General features: G+C 40.4%; 1 protein-coding gene across 12 annotated transcripts in view; it reads right to left on the bottom strand.

The window, feature by feature from the left end:
• YAP1 (Yes1 associated transcriptional regulator) overlaps positions 1–18,372 on the bottom strand; it is a 110,853-nt gene that overhangs the window by 28,875 nt on the left and 63,606 nt on the right. The window lies entirely within an intron of this gene.

Below are 18,372 nucleotides of genomic sequence, written 5' to 3'. Positions count from 1 at the left end.
CCTAAAAATCTACCTATTGTACAGTGGTTGCCTTAGTGCCCTGATGCCATTGGTGCTATCATACAAGATACAGCACTAGCATGCAATGACACAAAAGTCTCCGAACAGACTGTTGTTATAGTTAGACATTTAATCAAAATGAAATATCTCAAAGCAACCCAAGGCAACTGTGAACACTGAAGTCCTTTAAAATAATCTTTTTTTTTTTTTTTTAAGTACATCCTCACAAAACTCTAATCAAGCAAATAAACTGGGTCTGGTATATCTCAGAATAGCATTTGTTGTGAGACCTCATGACATCGGAGCCCCATGCTTGAAAGTCCAATGCTTTGTTCACTGAACTACTGTGCAGAAATCTTTTTTTCTATGTGAAATTGCTAATAAGAACAATATCTTACTTTTTCAGATACACATTCAACTTTTTAAAAAATATTTATTTTATTTATTTATTCCCTTTTGTTGCCCTTGTTGTTTTATTGTTGTAGTTATTATTGTTGTTGTCATTGTTGGATAGGACAGAAAGAAATGGAGAGAGGAGGGGAAGACAGAGAGGAGGAAAGAAAGACAGACACCTGCAGACCTGCTTCACCGCCTGTGAAGCGACTCCCCTGCAGGTGGAGAGCCGGAGTTCGAACCCGGATCCTTATGCGATGCTGGTCCTTGTGCTTTGCGCCACCTGCGCTTAACCCGCTGCGCTACAGCCCGACTCCCCACATTCAACTTTTTAAAAATCTTTTTTTTTTGGGGGGGGGGGTGAAGAGGGATTGGATATTCCCTTGAGTTTATTTTATTTTATTATTTTTTCCTCCAGGGTCACTGCTGGGGCTCAGTGCTCCTGGCGACCATTTTTGTACTATTTTGTTGTTATTATTATTGCGTTAATGCAGCTGCTGTTGATGGATCGGACAGAGAGAAATTGAGAGAGAAGAGGAAGAGAGGGGGAGCCAGGTACTCCAACTGGTATCCTTGCACTCCACATCATATGATTAACCCAGTGTGCATACCCCCTTCCCTTGAGTTTAAACTCAGGTTCTCCAAAATATGAGGCATGCACTCATTCTACTGTGGAGCTATATACCCGGCATCCATTTTAAGATGAGAATTTAGGCATCTGATATTCTATCAAATATTTAATACATACAGATCAAGTCAAAACACAGGTTCAGATAGTTTTATAGTCGAAGATAAATAACACCAACCTTAAAAATCTTCCCAGAGTGGGCCCGCCAGTAGCACAGTGGGTTAAGTGCACATGGCACAAAGCGCAAGGACCAGGGTAAGGATCCCAGTTCGAGCCACCGGCACCCCGTCTGCAGGGTGGTTGCTTCACAAGTGGTGAAGCAGGGCTGCAGGTATCTATTCTTCTCTCTCCCTTTCTCGATTTCTTTCTGTTCTATCCAACAACAGCAACAATAATAACAACAATAAACAAGGGCAACAAAATGAAAAAAATACCCTCCAGGAGCAGTGGATTTGCAGGCACTGGGCCCCAGCAATATCCCTGGAGGCAAAAAGAAAAATAATGAACAAACAAAAAAATCTTTCCCAGAAACCTAAAAAGAAGGAACACTTCTTAACACTAGTATGCAGGTACTATTACCCTGAAACCCTACAAGATTTACAGAAAGGAAAATTAAATAGACCAGAAGGTAGCTTCCTGGAACACAGTGCAGGATTTCAATGCCTCAGATTCCAGGTTCTATTTCAGGCACTGCATTAGTGGAGCCTCCTTCTCTCATTAAATGCATTTTATCAGGAGTCGGGCGGTAGCGCAGCAGGTTAAGCACATGTGGCGCAAAGCACAAGGACCAGCGTAAGGATCCCGGTTCGAGCCCCCGGCTCCCCACCTGCAGGGGAGTTGCTTCACTGGCAGTGAAGCAGGTCTGCAGGTGTCTTTCTCTCGCCCTCTCTGTCTTCCCCATTTCTCTCTGAACTATCTTAACAACGACTACATCAATAATATACCAACAACAATAACTACAACAACAATTAGAAAAAACAAGGGCAACAAATGGGGAAATAAATATTAAAACATTTTTTAAATGCATTTTATTTATTTATTTTAGAAAACTGTAGATCAATCACTCCTCTGAGGCTCACTACTCATATCCCCATAACACAGAAACTCCTTGTGATTTCACTGGTACCCTCTGCTCCATCTTAAGAGACCACTTTCCTTGGGAGACCAATGGAGTAATCTCCCAGCCTTGCCCAGAGTCCACCATCATTTTTTAAGAATCATTTTGACCTTTTCCTCCTGAGTGTAATTTATCCTTTGCTAATCTGTGCCATCAAATGGGGAGTGTATCCAATTTAGAAAATATTCTCAGTGTCTAGCAAAGCATCGGGCACAGTTTGTTCTGAAGAAACACTAAAATATTTCTAAGTAAGTGAGTATTCATCACTCAAATAATTACTTAACACATGAGCTAGTATAGCACTCCTACTATGTCCCCCTAAAATCAGCACTGTTCCCTGCAGCCAGCACAATTCCACAAAAAACCAAAGACATTAGAAGAAAGTGAAATCAGAATGCTTCAGTTCTGTTCAACCCACTGGATTATTAGAAGGTATGGTCATTATCTTTTCTTTCAAAGTCTGCTCCCTCTTCCCCTGTACACACAACTTTTCTATACTTTTCCTAATTTCGCAAGCTGAATTTAAGATTTTTTTTTCTTGAAATATTTAAGTCAAAAGTTTACCTTAATAGTCGTGTTAAGTGAGATAAGTCTGAAAGAGAAGGATGGATATAGGATAATCTCTCAAACAGAAAGAAGTTGAAAAATAAGAACAGAAAGGAAAACAAAGCAGAACTTGGACTGGAGTTAGTGTACTGCACCACAGTAAAAGACTCTGGGGGAGGGTTCACCTCCTGGAAGATTTTGGTGGAGGGCCTAGGTGGGGGGGAGGGGGGTTTGTTAGTATTTTGCAGAAAACTGAGAAATGTTACACATGTACCAACTACTGTATTTACTGTTGACTGTAAAGCATCAACCTACCCCTGATAAAAAGGAACCCTGAGGGAGTTGGGCAGTAGCGCAGCAGGCTAAGTGCATGTGGCGTAAAATGCAAGGACCGGCGTAAAGATCCCGATTTGAGCCCCCTGCTCCCCACCTGCGGGGGAGTCGCTTCACAAGCGGTGAAGCAGGTCTGCAGGTGTCTATCTTTCTCTCTCCCTCTCTATCTTCCCCATCTCTCTCCATTTCTTTCTGTCCTAGCCAACAACAATGACATCAATAACAACAACAATAACTACAACAATAAAACAAGGGCAACAAAAAGGGAATAAATATAAAAAAGAGAACCCTGAAAAAATAAAAACATACTGAACTATACTTTATTTCTTTAAATGTTTGCATATTCCCTTTCCATCATGTCATACATTTTAAAATAGTATGATTCATGATTGGTCTAATTCAAACACCTGTGATTTTTATTATATTATTTAACTCAAAAGTCATGTAAGTCCTGAGGCTCTGAGGTTCCAGGTTCAGTCCCCAGGAGCACCATAAGGCAGAGCTGAGCTTTCCAACAGGTAATTGGTATTAACTGATATTCCATTCAACCAACCTTCTCAAAAGTTGGCACTGGTCTACCCTACTAGGGAAAGATAGAAACAAGCTAGGGGTATAGATCAACCTGCGAATGCCCATGTCCAACGGAGAAGCAATTACAGAAGCTAGAACTCCCCAAATAAATCTGATGCATACTCCCAGTGGGGGAGAAATGGTGACAGCAGGCTCTGAAATCCGACTCCATCAGGACCCGGAGAGAGAAGGGAAAAAAGAGGGACATACAAATATAGTAATTGGTGTATGACTTGGAAAGGAAAGGAAGAGAAGATCAGACAAAAAGGGTGGTGGGGAATATACACAAATATAGACAGATAGTTGCAGAAATAATCATCAACCCGTATCTGCAACCTCAGGAGAACTGCTGTAGCTTCCAATGCAGGTATTGGGGATTCAGAACTCTGGATGTAGCAAGGGTGTGTACCACTGTTATCCTGTTATATGGTAAATCAGTATTAAAATACTAATAAAAAACCAGTTAAAACTTTAAAAAAATTAGTAAGACAAAATGTTTGCACCGGGGCTTAGGCTTCCTTTCATGCCAGGGCACTCTCATGTGGCACTACGGCTCAGATTCAGGCTGTACACAAAGCAAGGCTCTACCAGGGAATCATAGGAATCCATCAATTTTTAAATTACAACAAAACCCAGTGGTTCTACTTAGTATATTTGATGATTCAGTTCAACCCACCTGAAATATGTCCCGGTACATGGCATGAAGGTGTTTGGTTTTATCTCTTTTCACAGCCATCAGTCCTGGTGCTACTCCAGTCATTTTCTATCTACCATAGTTCAACTTCCCATATTTTGATCTTTTGTCCCTGACTTCCCGTTTGGCTCATTAATCTAACTACTGTTTGTATTAGATACCACAGTTTTAGTCACAATCTTTACAATGTGCTTTAATAGATGGTAGGGCTGGTTATTGTATTTTCTTGAAAGCCAACTCTTTACTACTGGGATATAACTTAATTCAATTAAAACATTGTGTATCAATTCTTGAAATGTGCCACTTTTTAATGAGCTGAAGTGGGAACAGCTTTTTTTTTTTTTAAACTAGGTCAGGGCTAGCTGGCCAGCTGTGTGCCTGGCTTTAGCATTTCCTGCCTTATCCTTAACTCTCTATACACTCTGAGCTTCTGATTTTTCTAAAGAGCTGAAGGCCTCTACATGAGGCAAGGCATGGCCCTCCCCTGCTCTGTTTCATGTGGTTTATTTCCTGACCCACAGAGATTATTTAATGTCTCACACCCTGTCTTAGTTATGTCTTTTTGCTTATCTCACTTAATATTTTGTCTAACAGAGCCAGAATAGTTGTGAAAAAAACTCACTATTATCTTATATTGTTCAAAGACCTATTAATTTCTTACATAGAAAAGCCCTCTTATTATAGTGAAATATCTTTATAAAGAATAAATGGCTAACTTTCATAAGTATACTTCATCATACAGTATTTTACTAGAGAGAGGAAACAAAGCAACTACTTTTACAAGGTAAAATGTGCCTGTCAACCACTTCACTTCATATACTGCCTGACAACAGTATTTGATGCACATTGCCAGCTATCATAGTAAAGTTGTTGTTATTGTTCTTCTTCTTCTTATTATTATTCTCTTTTACCAGAACACTGACTGCTCAGCTCTGGTTTATGACAGTACTAGGAACTGAACCTGGAATTTCTGGTGCCTCAGGCTATTGCACTGGGAGTGCTATCTCCCAGGTCCCAAGATTTTTTTCTTTTATTGGTCTTTAGAGTCAAACAAACCCTCACCAGAGTAGGGCACACATTAGGAAATCATCACATCCTCACCTCCCTCCTGAATGAACTGTTGTGGGTTCACAGCAGTATGCAAAGCCATCACACAATGGGTGTTCCACAAATAATCCTTCTCCCCCTTCCCCAAAATACTTCGGGCTCTTTAAGACGGCCACTCGGACAGATCATCCTGGCCTGAGTTCTCATTAACCTCCCTTCCCCCACTTTACACACCACTCACCATTTACTTCTAAGTACAAACTTTATTATGCACACACATACAAGCTTATCTTTCCTGTTAAGATCAAAACAGAAAAGAGATGGGTGGTAGAGACTGAGCCCAGTTGCTATAGGAACCATTCTCTTTTGGTGAGACATATCCCTGTGTTCAAAGATTTCCAGGGAGATCCATAGTTTACACATGGAGCTACAGCAGGCTTGAGAATCAGTTAAATATGTCTGAGGAGGTTGGCTTGAAAAACTCATCATATAAAGTGTATACATCTAAGTGAAGCCCAGAGCAAACAACTCTTTGGGGGAAATGTTTTCACTCCCAAGCAATTAAACAAACAAATTAAAAACTGCTAGTATATAGCCTACCAATAAGTTGAGAACTGTTTGAATTAGGACATATGATTAATTTTAAGAGATTCTAGAGCTACACAGTGTACAATGTTTATCTATTACGAAATCTTAGAAAAACTTTTGAACTTTCCACACTGAGTTTTATTAAGCAGAACTTACTAAGTTCATGCAAAGCAATAAGACAGTCCTTGTGAAAAGTAATTAGACAGTAACAGTAAAGTCTAAGTAAACGAAGAGGTAAACATCCAGTTAGTTCCCAGGACCAGGAAGCACAGCAACTGTTAGCCATGGTTGCCACTGGTAATAGCAAAATGAATTGACTGGATAGGTCTTTTCCAAAACCAAGCTGCCTGACTACGTAAACCACACAAAGGGAAAAATAGGCTATCAAAGGGTAGAAGAGGACAAGTTTGTAGAATTTGACAGGAATATGTGCAAACCAGGCAAATGAAATAGACTTGGCTAGTAATGAGTGGTGTTTATTAACTGCTGTCATCTAGGGGTACAAGCAGTGCCACAAGCTTTCCATATAAATAAAGAGCTCACTTAAGAGACCGATTCAAACCACCTTGCTTAGTAACTGAAGTTGGGATTGACTCCTCTTCAGAAGCATCCTGTTCTTTACATTTTGAATATCTCAAACATTTCAATAGAGCAGAGCACTGCACCCACAGGAGTGCAGCAGGGACCTCACAAACAGGGAAAGACAAGACAGTCTTTGTTTCCTGGGAAAGGGGGCAAGGTAATTAGAAAAGTCAACCATTACCCATACTGAAATCCCAAGGTTTTCAGAAAGTTTTAATAAAATTTCTAAAAGGTAGAGAGAGGAGAAAAACAACTAAAATATTACAGAATTCAAATAAACTAAAACACCTTATATTTTGAAAACTAGAATCTGCAATGCTATTAAGTAATAATGGATTAAAGCCTTACTTATCAATCCGGACATCTGAGTTAGCAAACAACAGATTCATAATTTTTGAAAAAACAAGAGACCATTTACTCAAAAAGAAAGTCATCATCATCATGGGTCTCTTTCAAATTTCACTCTAAAAATGAATGTCCAGACAATTTTAGGTTTATATAACGTGTAACTAGAAGATTGGAGCATTACAAAGTATTACAACTATGTTTTCAACTGCAAACTTTGAGATAATAAATTAAAGTATAGGAGCTAAGTGTAAACTCAGAATTGGGGAGTGGATGAATTGTTTTAAAACAATTAGATCAAATATCCTGAAAGTACTTCTGTGTCTAGTGTATGTATCATCTTGACTTTGCCTATTTATCATCTAGTGTCTTATCTGCTACTTAAAGAAACTAGATTTTCCCTATACTTAGCAAGTGCACTCAAAGTTTAAATAATAGATTTTTCAAACCAACATTTCCCTAAAAAATACAAAACCAACATACTATCTAGCAGTAGAAAAAAAGTAACAATGAAAGGAGAGGGGGAGACAAAGGGAGACGCCTGCAGCCTTGCTTCACCACTCGTGAAACTGGCTCCTTACCAGCAGGGACAGAGCTTGGGCTCCAGTCCTTTTGTGTAGTAACATGTGCTCAGTCAGCTGTGCTACTACCCAACCCCTCAAGACATTCTTAACACTAAAAGACATTCTCAACTAAACTATAGATCTAAACAGGCAATACTGAATAGATAAGTTTCCCTTTCCTTTTAAGTTTTATCAAGATAGTTCATGCGCCAGTCATGATTCTAACTTGTATCAAAGTGCTGTTTACATATTCATACAAGTACACGGCCATCAGACTAATTCATAGCATTTGTGACACTTCACAAAGCAGCCCCATGTCCCCAGCAGTATATATCCTACGGCCCCTCCTCTATACCTGATAACCAGGACCTGGATTGCTGGCTCTGATTCACCCACTCCAGGACCAGAAAAGACCTTTGCTGGTAACAAAGCACCTGCTTTACCATGCATGAGGACCCTGACTCCAACCATGTGGCAGCACCATAGGGGCAGGACCAAAGAGGGTGCAGTGGTGCTGTGACATCTTTCCTTTCTCCCTCTCTATAATAATGTCATTTCACTCCTTTTTTATATTTGTTCTTGCCACCACTGGGGCTTGGTGCTTGTATGATGATTCTACCACTCCCAGCAATTTCCCTAAATATAGAGGGATACAGGAGAGAAAGAGACCCTTGTTGCTCTGCTCCACTGCTTGTGAAGCTTCCCTCCCCCTTGAACATGGGTCCTCATGCACAGAAACATGTGCTCTCTACACAAGGCATCACCACCTGGAACCCCCTCTTATTGTTATTACTGTACACTTTAGTCATCAATGGACTGAAGGACATTGGAGTTTTTGCATTTTGCTCTTGTGAACTATCTTACCATGAACATTCAAATAAAGGTTTTTCTGTAGTCATATGGTGTTATAAATATACACACCGACTCATGGACCTCAAGTAAAGTCCAAATTACCTCCTAAAGAGACTGCATCATTTTTTTTTTTTTTTGCAGTTCTATCAACAACACTTAATGGGCTCCAATTTTTCCATGTTTGATCACCACTTGTGTTTGTCAGTCCTTGACTTAAGCTACCCCAGGGAGAAAGAAATGGCTTTGCGCTGTGTTAGTGTAACACTCTCCTCTAGGTCCTGTCACTGGCAAACCAGTCTGGCCCTTCGAAGCACCAACTCCCAGGCAACCCCAAATGGGACAAAGTATTAAAATCTCTAAATCATTCAAAAATATTCATGACTAACATCACTGTTTAGGTCAAAAGAATTTTTTATTTCTTCAACTACTATCAAAAGATTGACATAAGCATTCACTATAATAGTATTTTTTCATGCAAAGAGCTGTAGACGGGACGTTAGTACACTTCCAACAGAACACTTTCTCCTTCCGTATCACTTCATTAAGTAGTTAGGAGCAGGATACAGACAATGCTAAATGAAGTGAGGAGGAGAGAGAAATTGTTCTCACTAGCCTGCAGTTCTCTGTTCAGAAAGCACAATCATGCCCCCTCTACTAAGCGGATAAAGCTTGAAAAGAAGTCCACACAATCAGACTATTAGCCTGAAGAACAGAGAAAATATCTTTTAAAATATGCCAGCCATCATGACTTCATGTTAATGAGTAAATAGTGCTACTGAAAATAGTATAGATCATATGTAATTACAAGTAAAATTATCACTGCCCTTTTACTGACAATAACCCAGAAGACTGTGCATCTCAGTTTTTACTGAGAAGCACAAAAACTGGTTGTTTTATATAGAAAGGGAGTTTAAAGGCTTCTCAGCCTTACAGGTCCCGTCTGGTCTTTCCTGGCCACCCATGCTCAGATGGGGCACCTTCCAGCACTGTTCCCTCTCACAGTTTGTTCTCCTCCACTGTAATGATATATACGCTCAGTAGCTTGCAACTTCCTTGCATGGCTAGCAAAGTGCCCGGCACATAATTGGCACTCGTGTATTTGCTAGGTAAGTCAAGACTGAAATTTTCTACCTGCTAGAAGACTAGTATTATACACAGGAGATTTCTGGTTGAAATAACTCTAGAATGAGTTCTAAAATGACAACCAGGGAACTTAAATGCATGGAAAACAAAGCAAAAAATATGAACTCTTTTTTTTTTTTCTACTAAATTGTTCTGATGTATCTCAGCAGGTATTAACTTGATCTTCCCCTTAGAATTCTATAGTCTGTATCTTACATCTGAGCTTGGATTGGCACAAAGTATTAAAGTAGTATTACCACAGGACTCTCACTACACTGTATAAAAAGCTTGCTATTGGGAGTCGGGCGGTAGCACAGCGGGTTAAGTGCACGTGGTGCAGAGCACAAGGACCGGAATAAGGATCCGGTTCGAGCCCCCGGCTCCGCATCTGCAGGGGAATCACTTCACAGGTGGTGAAGTAGGTCTGCAGGTGTCTATCTTTCTCTCCCCCTCTGTCTTCTCCTCTCTCCATTTCTCTCTGTCCTATCCAACAATGACAACATCAATAACAACAACAATAATAACCACAACAACAATAAAAAGACAACAAGGGTAACAACAACAACAACAAAAAGCTTGCTATTGGGGGTCGGGTGGTAGCGCAGCCGGTTAAGTGCACATGGCACAAAGCGCAAGGATTGGTCTAAGGATCCCGTTCGAGCCCCCAGATCCCCACCTGCAGGGGAGGTGCTTCACAGGTGGTAAGGCAGGTCTGCAGGTGTCTGTCTTTCTCTCCACCCCCCCATCTTCCCCTCTCTCTTCATTTCTCTCTGTCGTATCCAACAACAAACAACATCAACAACAGTTAATAACCATAAGGCTACAAGGGCAATGAAAAAGAGAGAGAGAGAGAAAAAAAAAAAAGGCCTGCAGGAGCGGTGGCTTCATGGTGAAGGCATCGAGTCCCAGCAATAACCCTGGAGGCAAAGAATAAATAAATAAATAATAAATTTAAATAAGCTTGCTATTAAAGCAAAGTTAATATAAATAGAACCTGAAATATATTTTTTAAATACTTGCTGTGTGTTTCATGCTTTGATTTGAGTAACATAAGTAAGCTATTAATTTTCATATTGGAAACATTGAAAATCTTTTAAGTTTTAAAATTTTCATCTGATGGCTAATCTGGAAAGGCACACACATTACTATGTGTGAGAACCTGGTTCAAGACCCTGGGTATACCATGCAAAGGAGAAAGCTCTGTAAGTGGTGGAGAATAGTTCTACTGTGTTGTTCTTGCTCACCCTTTGGTTAGAAAAAAGGAAAAAGAAAAACAAACAAAACAGCCAAATGAACACAAAATGAGTCCACCAGGAGTCATGGTATTGTGCAGGCAAGAAGCACTGTATGAATGATTCAGTAAGAAAGATTTAAAAAAAAAAAGAGAGAGAGAGGGGGGTCGGGTGTTGGCGGAGTGGGTTAAGCGCAAAGCACAGGGACCGGCGTAAGGATCCCGGTTCGAGCCCCCGGCTCCCCACCTGCAGGGGAGTCGCTTCACAGGCGGTGAAGCAGGTCTGCAGGTGTCTGTCTTTCTCTCCCCCTCTCTGTCTTCCCCTCCTCTCTCCATTTCTCTCTGTCCTATCCAACAACAAACAACATCAACAATGGCAATAATAATAACCACAACGAGGCTATAACAACAAGGGCAACAAAAGGGGGGGAAATGGCCTCCAGGAGCGGTGGATTCACGGTGCAGGCACCGAGCCCAGCAGTAACCCTGGAGGGACAAGAAAAAAAAAAAAGGAAGTTGGGTGGTAGCACAACGGGTTAAGCGCACATGGTGCGAAGCACAAGGACCCACATAAGGATACCCATTCGAGCCCTCAGCTCCTCAACTGCAGGAAAGTCGCTTCACAGGCGGTGAAGCAGGTCTGCAGGTGTCTTTCTCTCCCCCTCCTCTCTGCCTTCCCCTCTTCTCTCCACTTCTTTCTGTCCTATACAACAATGACGACATCAATAACAACAATAGTAACTACAACAATAAAAACCAACAAGGGCAACAAAAAAGGGAATAAATAAAAAATATTAAAGAATAAAGTACTGTTTTGCTATATAATTATTTGTATTATATTATAAAACAGAAATCATTTCTTAATACAACTATTTTTATATGTGTATGTATCTTTAGAAAGTAGTAGGCAGACTGCTTATGACTGGTAAATTTTTCTGGTTTTATTTTCTCGACAAAAGAAGTTACGGCATATTTTCTCATGGTCTTCTATGCAAAGATGCTTCATGACTTTTCTGACAACTCAATAATTTTCTCTGAAAATTGGGGGGTGGAGTGGGTAGGTGGGGACGGGACAGAACTGTGCTGAGTGGTAGAGCACACTGCATGCATATAAGACGCCGGGTTATATTCCTCATTTCCCTCCAAGCCCCATATCAAAATGAAAAATGGTTGAAATTGCAAAGATCATAAGCTAATTCTGACATTACAAAATATTCGTTTTTAGCATTTTTATTTTAAATGATAATAAAACCTGTAGTGAAGGCAAACAGTAAACTTCAAACCAGGTTCCACTAAGTAAGAATCTGACCTGGAAAACACTTCACATCAGGCTTTTTACAATGGGAATTTTATGAAAACTGTACATTCTTAGAATTAAATAACAAAAAACAGTGACTTTAAGGCAGTGAAATAAAAAACCCTCCAAGTACAAACCTGTTTAAATCCCTGTGGACTTAAAGCAGTTTGAAAGTGTGAGGCAAAATCTCACTCCTCCACCCAGTTCTCCCCAAGCCCCAGTAGATTTGTCTGCCTGATCTTACCATATGATAAGCCTTATCTTTAAAGGTCCCCTGCCTCTTCAGAAGTAATTTCCAGCTGTTACTGGAAGACCAAAACTCAAACAGTGCAATAAATGGTTCAAAGGTATTTCTGAAACCTAGATGCATTCAAATCCATAATGCCATTAAGAAAGTCTCTAAATGAGGCTCTGAAGCAATCACTGAGGAATCCAGGACCTGTCACATTTAAGCTAGAAATTGTTAAGAGCAGTCACAATTTACAGGAGTACAATTAAGTTAAAAAGTCCATTACCTAAAAAGTTGGATAAACTGTGATACCAGAAAAACCTGCTTTCATTAGTGCATGAGTCAGTAAATTTTTCTAAATCATAATTTCATTTATTTACATTCAAGTCAATCTCAACAGATACAAAAAATGAATTTTGAAAGGTATATAAAATTCCAGGAAAGAGAAAGAACCTAACTATGCTTCTCACTGTAGAATAAGAGGAATACATGAGTACCACATTTAAAGAGCCATGAGAAAAGTGAAAAGCATTCAGGGGCTGGGTGGTGGTGCATCCTGTTGAGCACGTCAGAACGCACAAGGGTCTGGGTTCAAGCCCCGGTCCCCACCTGTAGAGGGAACCTTCATGAGCATGAAGTAGTGGTGCAGGTGTCTTTCTCCCCCTCTTTATTTCTCTATCTCTATCCAATAAATAAATTAGTTAAAAAAAAAAAAAAAAAGAAAGTATCCAGAAAGGGAGTGAACTGGTAAAGAACCCAGAACACATGATCAGCTAATTTCTCAAAAGTGAGATGGCAGGAAAAAAATTACAGCTAAGAAAGATAATGTTTTTGGAGTTAAAAGTATATTCACAATGTGAAGGGAAGTGACTTTCTGAGTAATAAAAGGACACACACTACTTTCTAGTCACTAGTGTCCCTGAAATAGAAGACATTCTTGTAATGCATTAAGTTCTGAGTCAAGGAAAAGGTTAGATAGAGCTCAGATTAGAAGACACTCTTTTAAGAATACGATGATACCTTTCCGAGTCGTCGGCTGTGCGGCAACGGTGGCCTGAGCCCAGGTCCGGCGTCGAGATGCTGCAAAGCTTTATGAAAAATGTTTGGACCCCCCCTGCGGCCCTACTACACCCAGGTTTACCAGGAGATCTGGGTAGGAATGGGCTTGATGGGCTTCATTGTTTATAAGATCAGGAGTGCAGATAAGAAAAGTAAAGCTTTGAAAGCCTCTAAGCAGACTACGGGCCATGGCCATCACTAGCAGCTGCCCCGGGAGTGTGTGCAGATGATGGGACATCCGCCTGGCCGTGCCCTGCGGCACGCCGCGTTAGATGGGGGCCTGGGTATTGTACAAGAGTGAATAAAGGTTGTTGTGAGTCAAAAAAAAAAAGAATACGATGGTAGTGAGCCATAATAATTCAACTAGAGGACTTTATAGTCAGTTTCAACCAGAGATTTTCAAATTGTGCAGTTGGAAACGTACTAATTAGCTTAGAATAATGTCCTGATGATGAGTCACATTGTAGCACACAGGCACATTCCCCAGCGTCTTTTCGCTCTAATATTCCATGTATTAGCACTGGTGAAGCAGACATGTGTCTGAAAAATTAACTGCATGAAATCTAAACTTTAAAATTCTAGGTGCGGAAAGATCAAGTACAAGGTCTATTTCTGTCACTTAACTAACGGTCACAACTGCCAAAGTCATACTTTACCTAGACTGCACAAGAATTCAGATTTAGGCAACATTCCTAATGTTTTCAGTATTCAAAACAAAACAGAAACTTAACTTGCTGGTTTAGGGAGTCAAAATGATCAGACAGCACAATGACATTTAGTGGATGAGAACCAGGAATGTTGAATGCCAGCTTCCTGCCTGTAATACCAACCCTTGCCCCTTCGAGAAATGTTTTTTTCAAAGGAGCTCAAAGTTCCCTTTCCAGGGCAAATTTTGTTAATAATTTTGTTAGCAACAACACTCCTTACCTAAAACACCCTGAAGAATCTTTTCTTCTCAAACTAAGTAGTGAACACTACAGCCCACAACCAAACACTCACAATTTAAGATGACCAGGGAAAATCAAGGGCCCCGAGGTAGCGAGCATGTCATGTGTGAGGAACTGTGTCCGAACGCCCAGCTCCCAGCTCAGTGAAAGCACTGTACACACAGACGAGGTGGCGGCTTCTCCTTCTCTTTCGGTTTTTTTCTCTCTGTCTTAAATGAAGGAGGGGGAAAAAAAAAAAGCAGAGGAGCCCTCTGACTGACTGAAATCGTGCAGGTGTGAAGTCCCACCCATCCAAACAAACATGCCAACAGCAAAATCTCTTTTTTTTAAAATGTCAGAGACTTGTTTAGAAACATCCAAATGATGAGATGCAGATAGTCTACCTTTCCATGGCTGCACTAACAGGTGAATCTCTATATCCTATAGTTCCTGCCTCTAACAGGCCATGCTATTTATTAAAAACAGCTAATTAATAATTTTAGATACATTTAATTAGTTATTCTATGATAGTTGGTCATCATGTATAACTTCACCAAAATTAAAACATTAAAAGGGAGTTGGGCAGTAGTGCAGTGGTTTAAGCGCATGTGGCACAAAGGACAAGGACTGGAGTAAGGATCCCAGTTCAAGCCCCTGGCTCTCCACTTGCAGGGGAGTCACTTCACAGGCAGTGAAGCAGGTCTGCAGGTGTCTTTCTCTCCCCCTCTCTGCCTTCCCCTCCTCTCTCCATTTCTCTCTGTCCTAACAACATCAATAACAACAATAAAAAACAAAGGCAACAAAAGGGAAAATAAATAAAATTTAAAAAAAAAAAGAATTAGTTATTGGGGCCGGGAGGTAGCACACCTGGTTGAGTACACGCGTTACAGCATGCAAGGACCCAGGTTTGAGCCACTGATCCCCACCTGCAAGGGGGAAAGCTTCAAGAGTGGTGAAGCTGTGCTGCAGGTGTCTCTCTCTCTCTCTATCACCCCTTTCCCTCTCAATTTCTGCCTACATCTATCTAATGAGTAAATAAAGATAATTAAAAAAAATTAGTTGTCTCCACTACACGGGGAAAACAATTCAACGATTCCTTACAAAATCTTCCATCTTCTATGAAAGCTAATAAATATCAGAAATTCTTATTACCATTGGGTACTACTTCCCAATTTGTTATAAATTAATAAATTCTAACATAATATAAATGTTAAAGACATTTTAAATATGTTAAGGAATAAGAAAACTGGATTTTAAAAATCCACAAAATATTGCTAGTATGGGCTAGCAATATAGCTCACTTGGATAGTGCTCACCTGTTTGTTATGTACACAGTTCAGAGGTCAACCTGTTTCTCACCACACCACAGGAAGCTTGGGTATGATAGCATCTTTACTTTGGCTCCTGTCTCTATCTGAAATAAGGCTTAGGGCAGTGAAGCTCCAGTGATTGATAAAGTCCTAATTTCTTGAAATTCCGTGGATTATTTATTAACTGCATGTCAGATGTGAAGGACTGATGTAACTATTCTAAATACGATTAAAGTACCTGAGACAAGGGGAGTCGGGCTGTAGCGCAGCGGGTTAAGCGCAGGTGGCGCAAAGCACAAGACCGGCATAAGGATCCCGGTTCGAACCCCAGCTCCCCGCCTGCAGGGGAGTCGCTTCATAGGCGGTGAAGCAGTCTGCAGGTGTCTATCTTTCTCTCCTCCTCTCTGTCTTCCCCTCCTCTCTCCATTTCTCTCTGTCCTATTCAACAACGACAACAACAATAATAACTACAACAATAAAACAACAAGGGCAACAGAAGGGAATAAATAAATTAAATAAATATTAAAAAAAAAAAAAAGTACCTGAGACAGTCCCCTGGCAGGATGCATGCCTTGCTGTATATGCAGCCCAGGAGGGATGTTCCAGTGCAGTGATGCCCTCTCTCATTCTGTCTATCTCAATGAAAAAGTTGATTAGGGAGTACTGACTTGATACACACACGACACACTTAAGAGGTCAGGGGCAGGGGTGGATAGCATAATGGTTATGCAAAACAGACTGTCATGGCTGAGGCTTCGAAGTCCTGGGTTCAATCCCTTGCACCACCGTAAACCAGTTGATCAGTGCTCTGATACAAAACAAAAAAAAAAAACAAAAAAAAACCCCACAAGGTCAGTGTTTGAAGGAGATGAGTGATAAAAAAAAAAAAAGCTAATACATTACCGGGGATTTTCCGTTCTATCTGAAAATGTCAAAAGGCATAGGTCACTTCAACTAAAGCCAAGAATTGGTAAGTACATGAATAAAGGGGAATAGAGAAAAGCAAATTCCGCAATCACTTACTCTACAGCCTACCATTTGTGTTTTCATGGCTCAAAGGGTCAGAAAGGTCATTGTGTTTTTTAACAGATAATAATAAAATCTTCTACAAAACTGTAAATCTCAAGGAAAATTCCAAATTTAGCAGCTAACAGCTTGTCTCTATTTGCTGTCACTCTGGATCAGAGAAACCCACACTTTTTTCCCCCTTTCTTTCCTGTCCCCCTCCCCCTTCAGTTACACTTTGGCTCTCTGACTGAAAAGGTCTGGAACAGATTAAAAGTCGGGACACAAAATAAAAAGCTTTGGCAAGTTGTCAAGCCTGTCTGGAATACACATACAGTGGGCCCAAAAAAGGGAAACTAAAAGCAGTTAAGAGAATTTTATGAAAATCATTTTTGGTATATCTAATTGTATACTTGTGTATAAATGTTGGAGTTAAGAGAGAAAATTTCTTTAGTTTCTTTTCATGAAAACAAAAGATCCATTAACTATGTAATTAATGGACTCATTTAAACTGGCCAATTCATTTCACTTCAGTTTAACTGAAAACACACAGAGAGAGAGAGAGAGAGAGAGAGAGAAAAGCAGGTTTGCTCCAATTTCTGATCCCAGTGCAGTCAGCTAAGAGTTAATCATCGTCATCTTTCATAACCTTCTTTTTGGGGGTGGAGCTGACCACAGTATCATTTTCCCCCCCAAAATTCCAAAATGCAGACACACTGAATTTGTTTCACTAAAGATGATTTAAGGAAGCATGGCCACTATCATTCCAGCTCATACAAATGACAACATTTATTAAATTCCCTACTTTATTTAAACCAAACCAATTATCTGTCAAAATGAAAGTTTCTACCTGAGTCCTACCTTTAACTTTACTCAAATAGGGGGTTCAATCAATCCATCCATAAAGCTGACCAATCCATTAGTCTAAGGCAAACTCCCAACAATGGGTTTTAAAAAGACACCCACAAAAACAGTAGAAGTATTCACTTTCCTAACCGGCAAGTTTTTTCACCAGACCAGTTCCAGGAGAGCTGCTCTTTTTCTTTTCTCCCTTTGGGTTATGTTTTGATGGCAGTCAGGGAGTTGATCCTCCTTCCAGTCAGGGGCCCACAGTTGTCGCTAGGTCAGCCCCTGTAAAGCTTCAAAGGCCCCGCGTCCCCTCAGCCTGACCCACTCAGGATCTGCACATTGTTTTCATTTAGCTGCTTCCAGCCCAAGAAGAAAGTTTGAAAACCACAAGGATCTGCTCCTTTTTAGATTCATTTTTCCATGGCTGTGGAAAAATATCCCTGAAACCCAACCAAAGAAACTCAAACAGTGAAGAAAATATAGATGGATGAAAGATACTAAAAAGCTTATATCAGAAAGAGCACAACTGAGAAGGGAATAGCTCTTGTGCAGTGGTGATCTACCCAAGTGATCCGATTTGTAGGAGGATATTTTTTGTTTGTTTTTTGTTTTTTCTGCTACAAAGAATAGTGAAAAGGACCTTACAAAAAAACAAACAAAACAGCCAGAGAGAAAAGGCCACACGTTTGCTTTCACTGGACTCTCTTGAGGGCCAGGGCTCCTCGCAAATCCAGGCAGGAGGCACTCAGCACCAGGCATGAAGCAGCGCTCACTGCTCTCTACAGTCAGGTCTAGCCGAGAACCAGATGCAGACAAGCCTGAGGCCCTGGAATTCTACTGCAGCTAGTTTCAAAGATCATTCCACAGGGTCAATGTTTCCCTCTCCAAATGTGAAAAGAACAGTGATTTTGGTCCCACCATCTACCCAAGCCCATCCCCAGGAGTTCAAAGTGAAAGGTATAAGCACAATACAGAAAAAGTTGGGTGGGCAGAATACTTTTCTAAGGCTATAATACAATGCAATTTTTGTGTAGATGTACTTTCCCAAATTCACATAGAAAAATTAGTAACCAAAAATCTCTAAAA

Source organism: Erinaceus europaeus, chromosome 20 (assembly GCF_950295315.1).
Source record: "Erinaceus europaeus chromosome 20, mEriEur2.1, whole genome shotgun sequence".
Lineage (NCBI taxonomy): Eukaryota > Metazoa > Chordata > Mammalia > Eulipotyphla > Erinaceidae > Erinaceus > Erinaceus europaeus.
Note: the sequence above shows the minus strand (reverse complement) of the source record. Positions and strands in the feature narration are given on the sequence as shown.